General features: G+C 41.0%; 1 protein-coding gene across 2 annotated transcripts in view; it reads right to left on the reverse strand.

Annotated features, from left to right (window-relative positions):
- LOC124553842 (poly [ADP-ribose] polymerase tankyrase-1-like) overlaps positions 1 to 18,934 on the reverse strand; it is a 62,770-nt gene that overhangs the window by 4,049 nt on the left and 39,787 nt on the right. The gene's annotated exons all lie outside the window — the stretch shown is intronic.

Consider the following 18,934-nt stretch of genomic DNA (forward strand, 5'->3'; position numbering starts at 1 on the left):
CTGGGCTTTTGCACTTCCGTTTTTAGACTCTCTAGCTTTCCAATTACAATCAAACTTCTGAATTCAAAGCTCCAAGTCATAGAATCTTATCCCACAATAACTTATTCCGTCTCTATTTCATAGTCACTTCCACCATGACAGACAATTTGCAGAGATCCAAAAGGATAACTTGTCTGGAATCTTTCCACAACGCAGATGGCATCACAACCGTTTTCCTGTTACTGTCATATTTCCTGTGGATGCAAGTTACGTGGTTTTAATTTATTAGATTCCATTGCCTTCTGCATCCTCATGTCATTGATCCCTTTTGATTCTCCAGCTTTCTAGGGGCAGTTTCCTACCTGAAGGGCAATAGAGTTCCTTGAAGCTCTATCCTTTCCTCCTCCCTCTTTGACCCTTCTATTATTGGTTGCCAGGAAGCTGATAACCTTGTCGATGAGCGCCTGTAGCTCCAAACACACACACACACACACACACACACACACACATACACACTCTCTTTGGCCTTTGTCAGAAAGATGGCGACCTCTTAAACTGGATGACTTCTGCTGCCACTTCTCTTAATTTTTTTCAGAGGTTAAGCAGCGTCTGTGTTCGAATGTTTTCATTACTAATCAATGGCGCACTCCTAAACCATTGGTATATAACAGAAACACTGTCCCAGCATTTATCTATCTTGTAAAAATGTGAAGTAAGTTGTTTAAGAGCTTTTTGAGATTCTTGGTAACAATGTTAAAAAACGTCTTTTTCTTTTGCAGTGGTATATACATTGACGGAAAAATATTGCAGCACGAAGAAGTTGTGTGACAGAAACGACAGTTGGTACGTGTGTTTCTACATCTGAATGATGATGACTTTCTGTGGCAGTCGCGTCGCTTAAGAGTGGCGCTAGTAGTACCATTATGAGGAAGCAAATCAAGCTTGTTGTAATTACACGCTGTAACGAGCGTGAGCGTTAGTTACCTTTGAGATTGGATGCAGTAAGCTGATGTTAGTCAAAATTTCCTTCGACACGACAGAGACGCCGTTATGAACATCTCACAGAGATTAAACGAAATCTGTAATAGGGCTATGAGAAGCTGGATGTTCCAACCGTGATGCATAAACATTTGACAGGCATGTAGCCACTATGCAGGCCTCCTGGCTGCGGTGATTCCAAGAATATTCCGTCGCAAGAAGACTGGCTTCCAGACAGCCACGTGACACTACTGAGATGGAAGACCATCGTGTTCACTGTATGGCTCTGGCGCACTGTAATACATCTCCAGCAGCAGTTTGAGCAGCAGTTGGCACCAAGTAACACAATGAAGTATTACAAATCGGTTACTTCACGGACAGCTCCGAGCAAGATGCTCTGTAGCGTGTGTTCCACTGATCCCACACCACCACCATTTGGCACTTCAGTGATGGCAAACTGAAGGGCATGGTCGAACTCTGTTGTATTTTCTGATATGAAAGCTGGTTCAGCCTCGCTGCCGGTAATGACCATGTTTTGATTTAGAAGGAGCCAGTTGGGGGTCTACAACCAACCTATCTGTGTGTTAACACATTGGACCTAAACCTGGAGTCATGGTCTGGGGTGCGATTTTATATGACAGCAGGAACACTCTCGTTGTTATCCCACACACCTTGAGTATAAATATCTGTTTCTATCTGCTGATTCGACCCATTCTGGTGCCATTAATGAACAGCATTCCAGGGGGAGTTTTCCAACAGTATAACGCTAGCTGACTTACCGCTGTTGTAGGTCAACATGCTCTATAGGGTGTTGACATGTCTCCTGGCATGCTCAATCATCAGGTCCGTTCCCAGACGAGCAGATATGGGACATCATCATACAGTAACTCCAGCATCATTCACAAACAGCATTACGGTCCCTGTACTGACCAACCAAGTGCCTCTGACATCGAACTCCATTCCACAAACTCTCGTCCAATACTTGAGCAACACAATTCATGCATGTCTGCATGTTTTAATTCGACCTTATCACAGCGCATGACCATTTCACGTTTCCAGTGGCTTATCTCACACCTACATTGACCTGCGATCTTGCAGTGTTAATCAGTTAAATATGTTACCCAGGTAAATGTATCCTTGATGTTTCACTACTCTGTATTGACAAGTTTTTGGTTTTGTGATTCTTTTCTATCAGTGTATTTATGATTGTAAACTATTTTTGTTTAAAGTAGTTGTCGGTTTTAGTCTTCGAAAGGCTGTATTTTTTTATGTAGGACCTTTTATTAGTCACCACAACTGTCTGATGCCCAAGAAAAAAGGAAGCCTTCACTGTCTTCGCCCTGTATATTGTTATTCACATCAGTACCATGTTACACTCGATCTGTTCCCCAGCCTGGTTTTCTTAACTCTCTGTCAACAAAATTTTCACTCCATTATCAAATATTTTGTTAATATGTTTCATTTCCTGCTCTTTATCTTTTATTTCCGCATGCTGTTGTTTCCCTCTCGATTTTTAGCCAGCTTTCTTAACTTTTTATGTCAGTCTTTTTATGCTGAAACATTCTTCCTTTTCCATGTCTTGTTTCTAATTCAACCACAATAATTTATTTTCTACTTTGTTTTCTGCCGCTTTTCTACTGAGATTGTACTAATTTCGTGCCCAGTATGTGCAACGTAATTTAAAGACTATCCCTGAAATTGTATTCAGCGTTATTCATTATGCTGCATAATGAGTTTCTGGATTATCCACAAAATATTCTTCCCTGTGCTCTCTATCTTTAGTCTTTCCTGCTACACTTCCTTATCGTCGGTTGCCTTCTTATGTTGAATGGTTGATGCTATTTGAGTACGAGAAATTAGGTATATACTCGTCAGGCTGTCTTATTTATATAATTTCACCATACCTTCTCTGTATCTTGCTCAATTTGGCACAGACATTAAATCTAATGACATTGTACATCTGTGGCCGACCATAAAAGGTAATTAAAGCCCGATATCCTTGAATAACTGGGAGAGATGTTTTCTTAAGTAACCTGAAACATTACTTATCCCATGTCAACGTTAAAATACTGGGTAACCTTCCTTATTTCCCCTTGAATAGGTACGTACTCCTCTATTGTCCAATAACTTGTTGGATTCTACTCTGATTAATTGTAAAAGCATGTTGAATACTCTGAATTGCCACTCTTGGGCCTGTAGAATTCAGCTAGCCACTGAAATGCATTTTGCAACAATATCAGTTCACTATCAGATTATCATTATTTCACGAAGCGACAGTCAAATATCTGTGGCTACCACTATAGATCAAATATTTCAAAGAAGAAAAGTGACGTGATGACGAATTTACGCTGAAGCTGGTCTGCAGTGAATAAAAAGAAAAACTTTTGCAATGTCAGCAGTAAAACTCCCTGAGACACAGAGGGTATTACAGGTGACGAGATATGGCTGCTGTGTCCATCTCCACTCAACGATCCGCACGCATTACAATTGACCTGGTTTCTATTAATCCAACATGCCTGCGTTAATCAGCAAGATACCGACAGTTTAGTAGAGGCTGATGTTGTCACGAATGATTTCCAAAAACTGCCACTAGAGGTTCTCACATACATCTCTCGTAGTAGGGTAAGATATGGATCTCAACTGATTCTCCTCCCCCAGTGGTGGGGTTCCCACAGACCCTTGAGAGAATATCTCATTAGAGTGTTGGGAGGGTAATCGCGGAAATGCAAGTGACAGTGGGAGTTTCAGAGATTCCTGGTTATTTGGTGAGGCAGCCCAATACTGAATAATACTGAACATGGTTGAAAGTCAGAAGAAACGAACAAGATCCGGTCTCTGCAGAATTAATTCATAATATAGCAAATCATCGCTGAAAACAGAAATTGCCTCTAACTCACCACTCGCTATCTTTGGGGAAGTATCTTACACAAGTAACTGCATTAAGTGGGTCAGTTGTGTTAGGAATTGAAAATACGTCACGATGCAGAGCTGTAGATCCTTGCCTCGTCAAACATCATAATTTATAAAAGAAATAAATTAATACCAGAACTATAAGATCTGCTTCGTCAAAAACATAAAATAGCAACATTCGATTTCTTCACTTTAACACTGGGCTAACTACCCAACGCGTAAAGCTGTTATTGTGACAGAACTCACCGCAGGTGAGAGACGGTAGCGTCATCAGGCTGTGGAGTGGCCTGGGGAGTGGTGGGGGGCGCAGCTGTGGCTGGGCTCCGGCCGTCGTCGCTGGGGCCACTGTGCGGCTGCGAGGAGGGGCCGGTCCTGCTCTCTCCAGAGCTTCACGTGCTGCACAGAAGGAACACTGCTTCGAGAAGGGTTTTCAAATCGAAGCCAGTGGTCAGATTACCACAGACAGTACTGCTGAGGTACTGTTCCCACACAGATAATGGAACACACACTACCAAAGACAGTAGTGGGACAACTAAGGCGTTCAGCTAATCACTTCACATATTGCATCTCCTAATTTTCTCATACTTGTAGGCTAGCATACTACACAGTATTTCGTGCAAAACAAAGCACAAATGTAAGGTTCATACTAAGCTCAACAATTATGCTTATGACAACTATTAGTCAACATAGTTTCAATACATAACAATATAAATCACAAAGAAATTTGAATGACAGTATCCCTCCAATGCAATTAATGTAGTGCTGTCGTTATGGGATGGTGTTCCTAGCTCGTGTGTTATGGGGGGTAGAATGTCAAACCGGCCGACTTGGAGCAGGAGAGACACCAGAGAACGTTTTAGTTTCCACAGTCTGTACTTTTACAAATAAAATCATAAAACTTCGTCAGAATGTCCAGGAAGGATTCAGTATTCACACTCATAGCAGTGGAACTGCAAAAACATAAAGAAATAATTTTTGTTACATGTGAAATTTCGTAATTTTTCCTCTTCCTATCGGCTGCAGTTGTCGCTATAGGTACACCTTTCTTCATAAGTAAGAGAGATCCTTCGATGAATCATGCACGGCATGCAAACCATGCTTACAGGTACATGAAACTCTAGAATGTATTTAATTTATGAGAAAATGAATGTGCTGTAGCATTGTTAACTTCATCTTTAGAGAAAACTCAAGTTTTATAGTTATATTACCTAAATTTTTAGCACAGTTTTTAATCGACTTGCAAAATTCTAGAGATTTGCATTAAGGAGTTTGTGTTTAATGAGCATACCAAGTTTTAAAGTAATAGGATACTTATTATGAATGTTACATGCACCTAAGTTAAGAAATGTCTGTTTTGCGGAAAATGGGCATTAAAGTTTCTGCTTGTATGTGTCATTCCTTTAGAACTGTCCAGCACCATAAGCAAGTTCTTTTGCATTTTCTTGGTCGGTTTTCATTCTTTTCACATTCCTGACTTTATCACCGCCAAAAATAATTTATCTGCTTTCACTACACACTCTCTATCGCATACAAAGCTTTGATGCAGTTCACTCCGGTCTTTATTCCCATTTTCTCTAAAACATATTTCCTGCTTTGCACACAATCATTAAAACATGAAACCGCATCATAAACACAAATAGCAACTGCATTTTGTCCAAGAAAAATGGTTTTTGGCAATATTTCCCGTACACATTGGTTAAATCTTTCATTTGGTTTTTGGGTACCACCATGAACACATTTCTTCAATAAGTTTTCATTTGCAAGGTCCCTGATATAGGTTTGGTGGCTTCCGTTAAAGTCCTGAGCCACTGGTGTCACATTTGTTGCAGCACCCTTTGTTCTGTATTTATTACCCTGGTGACTTTGTGTAGGATTGAAGCTGTGCAAAGGGGTTTGGCCTATAATCACTAAAATTTATATTTTTTATACATCGTACTATTCAGGAAGATATGCGGTACAAAATAGGCATATCTTTGAAAAATCAATTTTCTAAAATTTTTCACATCCTCCCCTTAGCAGTCACGAATCCGACTGTTGGAGGAAGAATCTGGAGAGATGTGTGCTAAAAATCTTTTTCGGTTGTTTCGTCTCTGTTGTGTGTAAGAATGATACGAAAATAAACCTAGAACACGAAGAAATGGGATACAAATTACAAAGGGGAAATTATACCAGTGATACGATGTTGTGCAATGTCGTTAGTATGAGGCATGTTGGTTCCTAATATTATTGGTGCATTCATATTGCAAATTAATTTGTACTTCTACTTGTACTCTAAACATCACCATACACTTATTTTTTCTTCAAAATGTAAGTAATATATACAGATTGAGTTATCCCACCATCTTTTACACATTACAAACATAGAAAATCTTCTACAGAATAGGAGTTGTCAAGGAGAGACTTTTTCAGTTTATTTTCACATTTCACCTTGCCATCTGTTAGACGTTTTATATCAGTGGGTAAGCTGCCAAAATTTTTTTGCAGCTTTGTACACCCTCTTCTGTGCTAAAGACAACCTTAATGTTGATTAATAAATGTCATTTTTCTGCTAGTATTGTAATTACATACCTTATCGTCGCTTTTGAACTGTAGTGGATTATTTACAACAAACTTCATGAGGGAGTAAATATAGTGTTAAGCAGTGGTCAGGATACCCTACTCTTCGAACAGATGTCTACAAGGTGATCATGGGTACGCACCACATATTGTTCTTACAGCATGTTTCTGGCCAATGACGACCTTCTTTCTTAATGATGAGTTACCTCAGATCATTATTCGGTATGACATTACTGAATGTAAATAAGCAAAATATGTAAACTTACTGATTTCTATCTCTTCAAAATTTACTACGACTAAGTTAAAATGTGGCTAAACTAAATTGTCTTATGAGTTCCGAAATTTGTGTTTTTTCCAATTTAAATTCTCATCAATATGGACACCAAAGATTTTTTAATTTCCCACTATGTGAATTATTTCATCACAACATGTTACACTTATCACTGGTGCAGTACCCCTGGAGGTACAGAACTGAATAATATGTGTCTTTGTGAAATTCAGGGTGGGACCATTCGCAGAAAACCAGTCAATGATACTTTTGAGAACTTTGTTCACCATGTTTTCAATTTCTGCATGTATACTGGGAGTGATTACCATACTGGTGTCACCTGAAAAAAGATCTAGTTCTGCTTGTTGTACATTAGACTGTAGATCATTTATATATGTGAGAAACGCTAGTGGACGTAAGATTGAACCTAGGCGAAACCCATACGTGATTTCTCCCCTGTCAGAATTATGTCCCTGGATTCTGTTTGTTGAATTACTAATAAGTACAAATTTTTGCATTCTTTTGATCAGATATGACATGATCCATTGGTTGGCTATACCATCAATCCCAAAAAACTTCAATTTATCAAGAAGTATACTATGATTTGCAGAATCAAATGCTTTGGATAGGTCACAGAAAATACCTACCGGTACTATTTTGTTATGTAATGCTTGTAATATCTGGTGTGTGAACATGTAAACAGCATTCTCAGTGAAGCAACCGTTCTGAAACCCAAATTGTGATTTCCTGAGGACATTATTGTTGCCAAGATGTAATACTCTTTTAGAATACATCTCATTCTCAAAAATTTTGGAAAATGATATCAGTAGTGATATAGGTTGGTAGATACTGATGTCTCTCTTATCTGTGAAATAAAAGGTGTCGACATTCCAATTCAAAACTGAACGCTATTCATTCTGTGAATCCCAAGAAGAGCGAAGACACGGATTGAAACAAGTGTGCTGTTACGAGTCACTGTACCATAATTAATAATTCGCTGTCTGACAGATAAATTGAAGCATACAGGGAACACAGTCAGAGGTCGTTGTGGCTTTACAGTGCTGCGCTGGGAATTCTGCATCAAGAGGATCGAAGATAACAACAAGAATTCGCTTCAGCAGAGGAGGTTCGATCCGAACCAGTTTTGTCATACAAATATTCATGCACAATAGCGGTAACAAGAAAAGGATGTATGTAAATTTACGAATGTTGAATGCTCAATACATGTACTGAATATTGGAGGTCCGTTTCTATTAGAGCCAGTTAAAGTTCACACAGGATATGTGTGCCTTTTATTTTTTTTTTCAATCATTCTCTCAAAATTTTCTTTTTAATTATTTAAACAGCAAATATTTATTAAGATTTCAATTTATATATCACATTTCTAGTCCCCCCGCCACTATTCAATGGCAACCGTGACACGACGCCGGCGAGAGGAATGTGAACAGACCTTTCAATTCTTGAAGAAAAAAATTTTTTTAGGTAAATGATCCATTTCAGCTGAAAAAACAAAATTCATGACAAATATAAAAAATGCACCAAAATACATAGAAACACAAATAGGTAAAATAGAGAGAGTAAATAAATTTAAATATCTTGGAGAAACTATACAACAGATTGGACTAGAAAAATCTGGAATAGATGTAAGAATTAACAAAATGGAAAGGGCATATGGTTTGACCAAATATATTTACAACAAGAAATGAATAGGTGGAAAAACAAAACTAAAACACTGCACCACAGTGGTACAACCTGAATGTTTATATGGATCTGAATGACTAACGATGAACTACAAGATGGACAAACTAGAGGTACTGGAAAGAAGGATTATTAGAAAAATAATGGGTGCAATGAAAACCGCAGATGGTTAGAAAATATGAAGTAATGAGGAGATCTCCAAAAATATAGAGAAAATATCTGCAGTAATGGCCAAACGAAGATTAACCTTTTTTGGACATCTCCACCGAATGGATGGAAATAGACCAACAAACCAAATACTGCTATATTTCTGGAAGAAGAAATCGACAATAGCATGGATTACAGAAGTAAGAAAAGATCTTGAAAGAAACAACTTAAAAGAATCAGAAATAGCAGAAAGAAACCATTTTAAAAACAAAATACAAAATTCGGAAGGCTTTCAAAGCAGAAGAAATAAAAAATCATGAACAACATGGACAGAAGAAAAGAAGAGACTTCATGGGGATAAAATGAGGGAATCCTGAAAAAATAGGATACAACACCAAAGGAAGGAGAGGAACTGAAGTTGTTAACGTGATCCTAGTAAGTGTAAGCCAATATGATTGTAACAAAAAAAAAAAAAAAAAAAAAAAAAACTAATGAGGCCTTTGTTGGAGGTTTACATGTCCGTGAGGTTGAAACTATTAACAACTTGAAGGAGCAAATTAAAATGAATTTCTGCCTACGAACGAGATATACTGGGAATGCGAATTTCAGCGGTTAAAGTAGGAAGTTGCTACGCTGTATGCTTATATGGCCCTGCTTGGCGCCGTCTCTCTCGCAGTAGATAATCCTTGTTCCTTCCAATTAATATCCTTTACGGAAAGTGGATTTCTATAGAAAAGACGAAGATATGTATAAAGTCAAGATTTAATTGAAGGATAGCGATTCAAACAAAGTTTCATGTTTAAAATTCTTTTCCTTTTATAATTTTATTCAGAATGGAGTCAAAGGAAATGGCCATTGTTGAAAATTCATTACAAAATACAATATGCCAAGATGGCGGAAATCCGAGCTTGGTAACAGTTGAAGGTCACGCACCAACTCGTGAACTGGCCAATAACTACCAAAACGACGAGGTTGGCGTCCCATTATTAAAAAATTGTCATACTGGTAATATAACTAATGATGCCGCTCTTATGACGCTCTATGAGCCAATTTCTCAGGTCTCACCGGGAAACATTTTCTCAGATAGTGAATCTGAAGTGCACAACAGCGAAAATTCCTTTGATTATCTGCTCACAACGTCGCGGACACAAGCACAGGAAACAGTTCACAAAAGCAATGCAAATACCAGTGAGACACACACTCTGACACAGCTAATGCAACTAACACAACAGTTTGCACAGCAAAACCAGGCGTTTAACGAATTCAAGAATAGTGTTAGTCAACAGTTCAGAGAAGTGGGCAAAAATGTACGCACTGAATTATCTGACGAATTATCCGGTAAGTTCACAGAGCACGGTAAACAACTAAAACAATAAATAATTACCGACATGTCCCGCAATATAAATATGTTAACGGAAAAGGTAAGATCCGCGATTTGTAATCGGGAACAACTTGCAGGTGAGTTGAAAAACCTCAGTAAAGCATTTTGTCAAGTTCAGGACACGCAATCCCATGTGGATGCGTCGGTAAAAAATGTCACGAACGTAGTCAGCGAGCTGCAAGACGTAAGCAAAAATCTAACTACAGAAATACAAAACTTGAGTCTAAGAGTAGAGCATTTTAGAGTCAGAATTTGCTAAAAACAGAGAGGTATACTATGTGTAGATGTAAAGGAAATAACTGAAAAAGCTGAAGCTGGGATGCTGGAGAAGGGCAGCACCTTTGCTGGAAAGGTAGTGTCAGAGTGCAAAATCTATGTAGGTACTGTAAACTTGTGGTAAGATCTTATGGGACCCAACTGCTTAGGTCATCGCTCCGTAAGCTTACACACTTAACTTACTTACGCTACGGACAGCACACTCACCGATGCCCGAGGGAAGATTCGAACCACTGACGGGGGGAGCCGCGCGGACCGTGACAAGACGCTTTGGACCGCACGGCTACCCCGCGTGGCCCTTATGTAAATACTGTAGAGCTCTTTAGAGCTCTAAAAGACAAGGATAGCGAACTTCTTGCTAAAACAGACTGGTCTTACACGAAGCAGAGGAAAGGTTGCGAGGCAGTGTTGCTAAAACTACGGACATTTCAAAACAGCATATGACAGAAAACAAAGCTATGCTCTTAGATGCCTTCACTGGTTACCAACAATTCAGGATTAGCCCTTAGAAGGGAAATAGCGAAGGTTGCACAATGCAACTTGCAACTTGCCGGCAGTTGAACCTGTCGAGCAGGCGTAGTTGCCATGGATACGCCACAAGCGAACATAAACACGACTGTCACTGACAGCGCGGCCTGTTTGTCAACATTACTTGCAAACAAAAAAAAAAAAAAAAAAAAAAAAAAAAAAAAAAAAAAAAAATTGGCTCTGAGCATTATGGGACTTAATTTCTGAGGTCATCAGTCCCCTATAACTTAGAACTACTTAAACCTAACTAACCTAAGGACATCACACACATCCATGCCCGAGGCAGGATTCGAACCTGCAACCGTAGCGGTCGCGCGGTTTCAGACTGAAGCGCCTAGAACCGCTCGACCACGCCGGCCGGCAACATTACTTGAAGAAGAATGATTACTTACGGATCGACATTCCCGATATTTGCTTCTGAATGGAAAAGAACAGACCCTGTGGTCTTTATCAGAGCATTTCGACATGTTTTACCTCGTACCTGGACCGGAGCCCAGAAAATTAGATTTGTTGTTGGATACACACAGAGTGACGTTCTGCTGTGAGCTACGGACATATCGGAACGTTGCCAATATTATGAAGGGAATGAGACGGCATTTCTGGATAAGTATTGGTCTGAGGCCGTACAAGAGAGGCCCAGACATGAAGTATTCAACCCAGCTCCGTTCAGTAGCAAGTATAGAAGCTTACGAGGCTATTTTGAAAAATATTTGAATAAAACCAGGTCTGGACGAACCCGCTGTCTGACGCTGAAAATTTTAAAGAGCCGTCTTCCTGCCCACGTTAGGGAAAAACTCATTAACATCCCGGAAATTGAATTCTTTCTATCTATACTGGACTCAATAGATTTGATAAACGAAGAGAGACAAGTACAACCCAAGCCTTTTAATAAGCCGATAGCGTCACAGAGATTTATGGATAATGGTAACGATAATCACAAGGGCAATGGAGAAAGTCGTAAATGTAAAGGCGCATATAAGAGAAATGGGCAAAACCTTAGCAAAAACAACTACAAAGGGCGAGTAGCGCACGGCCAGCCTGTACAGTATGTACAGACACAAGCCTCCGGAAACAGTCAGCCGATCGTTGGCAAACGCAAAACAATACCAGACAACCAAATAACCAACAGACAGCGGAATGCGGCCAGAAAAGTAACGCAAATTTGCTGAATAACGCGTAGAGGCAAAGAGAATTTCAGTCGAAAGCCTCACAGGATACTAAGCGGTGTAATCAAACACCAACACCCCACACAGTGGAAGCTATGCCTAACTCAGAGGCCGATGCCATCGCGACGCGAGACAATTTGAACCGGTCACGGTAGGCCCCCGTTCCGTGACCTTGGAGGAGACTGGGGCACATGTTTGATCGACACTTGCTTTATAAGGTCACTTTGAATAAAGAGTTTTAGGGTAGCATGTACAGGACAAAGAACAGAGCGTGCTTGCCCTAGCTGCCAACAGCACATGTCACTGTGTCTGTCTGTGATCTGAGCAGCCCATCATTGTGTCTGTCACTAGAATGGCACCTGCAGCGGTCAGAGCTAATGTTCGTCTTTCTTCAACCTCTTGATGAGCTAACGTAAATAACAGCTTGTTGTACACATGCAATTTAATGCAAATGACGACTACAAATAAGACCAAAATCATTCACAAAGCTATGAACGTCTTGGCTATTGCAGAATTTTTGGAGGCTAACTTACCTGCTGGCATACTCAGTTTAGTACGGTGATTTGATGAAACTCTTATGAGAATTTAACGAAAGCCTCGTGAGCCATCAGAAAATGCTATTACTAATTTCAGTGTCTGTGTTTAAGAGCCTACTCAAATGGTTCAAATGGCTCTGAGCACTATGGGACTTAACATCTCTGGTCATCAGTCCCCTAGAACTTAGAACTACTTAAACCTAACCAACCGAAGGACATCACACAACACCCAGTCATCACGAGGAAGAGAAATAAGAGCCTACTATGCAATGTCCTTCAGACATGCATGCATGTCTGCAAAAACAGATGCTGCTGTGATCTACAGCTGTGTAAAATACAGGAAACTTATTCACAATGGCGAATACGTCACTCCAACTGTACAGTTAACTGTTGACGTATGAAACTTGATATCAGACCTGGACTGGAATCAGAATTTCCCACTGAACACGAGTGGTCGCCGCAACCACTTCGTCTATGCGAGCGTGCTTCAATGACCGACCCAAAGTTCGACACATCACCGTGAGTTTCCATGTCTTGCTGTAGAACAGTCACTGTAACACTCACACAGGAAGAAACTCACTTACTGTTGTCGCGGCCTTTGCCTGGGTATGTAAATACTACCTACAGTGCCTGTGTTTAAAAACCTTCTATAGAATGTCCTTCAGACAAGGATTCATGTCTGAAGGAACAGACGAAATGTGCTCTATAATTTGCCGGCCCTTGTGGCCGAGCGGTTCTAGGCGCATCAGTCTGGAACCGCGCGACCACTACGGTCGCAGGTTCGAATCCTGCCTCGGGCATGGATGTGTGTGATGTCCTTAGGTTAGTTATGTTTGAGTTGTTCTAAGTTCTAGGGGACTCATGACCTCAGATGTTAAGTCCCATAGTGCTCAGAGCCATTTGAACCATTTTTTTGCTCTATAATTTATTGGTGACGTATGAAAATTTGTGCCAGACTGGGACCCCAACGTGGATATCCCACTTTATGCGAGCAGTCGCCTTAACAACTTCTGCTGTTCGAGCATACTTCCAGGTTCCGGATTCGTGTCTCGTCTGGAAGAAGTTTTACTATGGCGCAAATATACAGGGTGAATCTCCTAAAACTTCGACAGAAAAAAATGGCGTATATTGGAAGTGCTATTCATGTGCTGCTCTTATACAGTGGATTGGAACTGCGAGCTCGTATTTTTAGCCAAACATAAGATTGTATTAGTAACTAGGAAGTATATTATTAGTGAAAAATTACACTTTTCTAAAGAGAACAACTCCTATTGACATTAACAAATTAAAAGTAGGACAAATCAAATGTCAGTGGTGTTTGTTGCAGGATTATAGTGCGAGTCGTTTTCGAGATACAATATTCTGAAAAGTTTCGACACTGCCATTTATTTGTGGTATTGAACCTGCTTCGTTGCTAGGTACAATGTTGTAATGTTTGCTTATAGAGTGCTAGTGTGTACCTTGAGTGCATTTCGACTTTCTATTGAGGTAGTGTCTGAGAATCCAAGCAGTAGGTCGTAAAAGCTGGCGTCTGTATTATGTATGTAGAGTTTGGGAAGAATGCATTTCTCTCTCGTACAGTGTATGTGGAGAGAGATCCCAACAGACATCAGCCATCTCACCAATTAACCCAAGGCAGTGGTAACACCGGTTCTGGTCAGATCACCGAAGTTAAATGCTATCTGGCTGGGCTAGCACTTGGATGGGTGACCATCCGGTCTGCCGAATGCTGTTGGCAAGTGGAATGCACTCAGCCCTTGTGAGGCAAACTGAGGAGCTACTTGATTGAGAAGTAGTGCCTCCTGTCTCGGAAACTGAAGTACGGCTGGGAGAGTGGTGTGCTGACCACATACCTCACCATAACCGCATCCAGTAACGCCTGTGGGATGAAGATGACACGGCGGCCGGTCGGTACCGTTGGGCCTTCATGGCCTATTCTAAAGGAATTTAATTTGCGTCTTACCAATTATTTATCAATCACTAAGGCCATTCACGTGAAAGAGATAATGTAATACCCAGACAGAGTAACAGAAAAAAACAAGTGACGACAGAAGAGGGGCAAATTAAAGTGCTTCTTGCTGTTGTAGTTGATCCGCACGTTAACTGCCCTGTAATCGCATGAGGACGTGGCACGGAATCAGGCAATTGTCGTAATATTGTCCCCTGACATATATTCCACCACTGTCACATCTCTCTCTCTCCATCAAGAACTGCATGGAAACGATTATGACAAACGTGTTAACTTCTATACATGGGCATTAAGATAGAATACTCCAGGTGTATCATGTATCTTGTTCAGTGATGAAGCCACAGTTAATAAACGTGTTAAGTAAATCATCGACACATGCCCTGTTGGTCTGTTGACAATCGCTGTCGGCTTCGTCAGATGGAGCGTCATCGGCCAATGGGCGTCAAAATACAGTGGGATAGTGAACTGCCGGTTCACAGGTCCGTTTTTAATATACGCAAATCTGAACGCGAACAAGTATCACAGCTGCCATCATCCATGGATGCTCTGCTATTCCTCTGCAGACTAGGAGGATCCTATGGTACCAACATGATGGCTGTTCAACCAATAGCGCACTAAGTACTGCAGTATATCTTCACGAATTATTTCCAAAAAGCCGGATTGGATGCTGAGGACCTGTACCTTGGCTGTCCCATTCCCAAGATTCTACGCCTGTAGACATTTTTCTATGTGGAAAGCAGAAAGTCTCTTTCTACAGGGACATACAGACTACAGCGACGTATTACTAGAGCCTTCTTGGACATCTCCGCTGAAATGCTAGCATGTATGGAAAGGTCATTGAAACCAGACCGGAACTGTGTTTTGCCGTTGCTGGTGCTGCTTTTGAACCCATCCTGTGATGGTCAACTGCCTCGTTGCTGGCCAGAATCCACATAATTCTTGTATGCACTTCTGCTTTTCTTTATTGTGTGCTACCACAGACACTCTGATCTGCAGATTGAGAAGGAAGAATGAGTAAATGAAATTAAAAGGAGATTTTATCGTAGGTTCAGAGCCAAATAAGCCACTGGGAGAACTTGAAAACAACACAGCATGCGGTGTAGATGACGTTCCGGCGGAAATCTTAAAGAGTTTAAAAGAAACAGGCAAAAATGAGTTGACCTCTCTCTGCAACTACATCTACGACAAATGTGAATGGGCAGAAGACTTTCTCGTAAGTATAATAGTCCCAATTCCAAAGACTAATTATCCTAAAAAGTGTAAAGACCACGGGACAATCAGCCTCATACCGAAGGTAGCAAAATTACTTCTTCGGATTCTAAATAGGAGGCTATATGGAACACTGCAAGAAACACTTGGTGAAGAACACTATGGTTTCGTAAGGGGAAAGGTGAACACGAGATGCCATTGGGGTTCTAAGAACCATCGGCGAAAGATACATAGAAAAGAGCATAGAAGTGTATGCTGTCTTCATAAACCTTGAAAAGACATTTGATAGATGGTTCAAATGGCTCTGAGCACTATGGGACTCAACATCTTAGGTCGTAAGTCCCCTAGAACTTAGAACTACTTAAACCTAACCAACCTAAGGACATCACACACACCCATGCCCGAGGCAGGATTCGAACCTGCGACCGTAGCAGTCCCGCGGTTCCGGACTGCAGCGCCAAAACCGCTAGACCACCGCGGCCGGCTCATTTGATAGAGTGCAGTTCGATAAGCTGTTAGGTCTTTAGAAAAAGAAGGGAGTAAAGTGGAATGTGAGAAGACTGATGGCAAATCTGTACCTGGATCAGAAAGCTCGGGTACGAATAGGTAATGAGATGTCTGAAGACAACAGGGTTGGGAGAGTTGTTAGACAGGGCTCTTGTCTCTCGCCGATCTTATTTAAGATCTGTCAGAAGGAAGTACTGGAAAGCTGACAAGAGGCGTCAGGATAGGTCGACAAAATATTGAATGTATAAGATTTGCAGATGACATGGCGATCCTCGCAAAAAATCAAGAGAAACTGACTCAAGTGCTAAATGACCTGAATGAAGTCTTTGTAGTATATGGTATGACAATTAATAAAAAGAAAACCAAAAGCATTGCCATAAGCCTAAAGAAAATAAAAGTAAAAATTAATTTGGAGTCAGAAATCATAGAACAGGTAAGAGCATTCAAGTATTTGAGAACTTGGATTAAAGAAGATACAGACTGACAACAAGATATCAAAGTGAGAATGGCTTGGGCGGAAGAGGCATTTCAAAAGCAGAGAAGACTCTTAACTAGTTGTTTAAACAAGGAATTAAGGAAGCGATTGGTTAAGTGCTTAATATGGAGCGTGGCCTTGTATGGAGCAGAAACGTGGACTTTGATAAAGCAGAATGAGAAGAGAATTAAAGCTTGTGAAATGTGGATATGGCGTGGAACGAAGATCAGGTGGACTGATAAAGTTAGGAATTACTCAGATATACTGAGGAGAGTTGGAGAAGAACGAAGGATGTTGCTAGCGATGGAGGACAGGCAATTAAACTGGATAGGCCACAATCTAAGAAGAGATTGCCTTCTAGTTGAGACAACTGAAAGTTTCCTTCTGGGAAAGACAAGGAAGGGCAGAAGAAGGTTTCAGATGCCGAATGATGTCTGCAGGCCACAAGGTGGGTACCAAAGAATGAAGAGAAACGCAGCAGACAGAGAAGCATGGAGGGCTAGGCAGTTAAAACCTGCTGCAAGGCAGGCAACCCAATGATGATGATGATGACCACAGGTACAAGTTTTGGCGTGGGGACTTTTCAAAATACGATACGTCGTAATTGAGTCACATAGAATCCTGCACCAAACAGCATCGACATTCTAATTTACCTTACTTTTTGTTGATTAGTATCACTGGCATTGTTCCTTTTACGGAATGGAATGTTTTCACCAAGAAAACCCATTCTATGTATTATTACAATCTATTGATAAGTGAATAACACGAGTCCCTCACTATTAATCAATTTTGTGAAACCGCACTTCAATTGTGCTTTCTATTTTTACATCATTTGCAAGTTTCCAGTGATTCACTCTATATTGTATACTTGGCGTGTCATTGTATTAGCAGTTGCGAATGCATTTCTTGTATTTCATACAGCTGTCGGTCATAGCAGTGTGTGTTCCCTCAGATATGCATGCACTTGTGGAGGATATTCTATAACAAATAAAGACACTGGAAAATTTTTACATGTCTAGGAAAGACCATGACAATAATAAGTAAGTCTCTTTCTGAGTGAGAATCAAATCATTTGTGCAAATGCAGGATGTGGACACATGGTGAAGTTTGGAGGTCTGGAAGCGTGCTTGGATAGCCGAAGTGGTTGAGGCAAGCTGTCCCATAAAGTGGCAAGCCTAAGCTCGAGCTCCACTGCAACACAAATTCTAATATGTCGTCAGAGAACTGTACAGATGGGGTCTCATCCTACTTGCAGCTGTAAATACATTACTTACACGATGTGATCAAAAGTACCCAGACACCCTCCAAAACCATGAGTTTTTCATATCAGGTGCACTGTGCTGCCAAATACTCTATATAAGCGACCTCAGTAGTCATTAGACATCGTGAGATAGTAGAATGGGGTACTATGCGGAACTCACGGACTTCGAATATGGTCAGGTGATTGGGTGTCACTTGTGTCATACGTCTGTACCAGAGATTTCCACACTCCTAAACATAACTAGGTCCTCTATTTACGATGCGATAGTGAAGTGGAAACGTGAAGGGACATATACAGCACAAAATGTTCAGGCCAACCTCGTCTCTTGACAGACAGAGACTGCTGACAGTTGAAGACGATGGTAATGTGTAATAGGCAGACATCTATCCAGACCATCACACAGTTATTCCAAACTGCATCAGGATCCATTGCAAGTACTATGACAGTTATGTGGGAGGTTTGAAAACTTGTATTTCATGGTCGAGCAGCTACTCATAAGCCACACATCACGCTGGTTAATGCCGAACCACGCCGCGCTTAGTGTAAGGAGCATAAACGTTGGACCATTGAACGGTGGAGAAAACGTTGTGTGGTGTGACGAATCACGGCACACAATGTGGCGACCCGATGGCAGGGTGAGGCTGTGGTGAATGCCCAGTGAACGTCATCTGCCAGTGTGTGTCGCGCCAACAGTAGAATTCGGAGGCGGTGGTGTTACGGTGTCGTCGTGTTTTTCGTGGAGGGTTCTTGCACCCCTTGTTCTTTTGCGTTGCAATATCACACCACACTCCCATATTCATGTTTTAAGAACCTTTGCCACTGTTGAAGGGCAATTCAGGGATGGCGATTGTATCTTTCAACGCGATCGAGCACCTGCTCACAATACACGAGTTGTGTCAGACTGGATAGACGAGAATAACGTCTTTGTAATCGACTGGCTTGCACAGAGTCCTGGCCTGAATGCTATAGAACACCTTTGGGATGTTTTGGAACGCCGTGAACTCCGTGAAAAATGGGCCCAAAGAAACCTTCCAGCAGCTGTTATGAAGGCTGAGGATGGGCCAACACCATATTGAATTCCTGCATTACC

This window comes from Schistocerca americana, chromosome 11 (assembly GCF_021461395.2).
Source record: "Schistocerca americana isolate TAMUIC-IGC-003095 chromosome 11, iqSchAmer2.1, whole genome shotgun sequence".
NCBI lineage: Eukaryota > Metazoa > Arthropoda > Insecta > Orthoptera > Acrididae > Schistocerca > Schistocerca americana.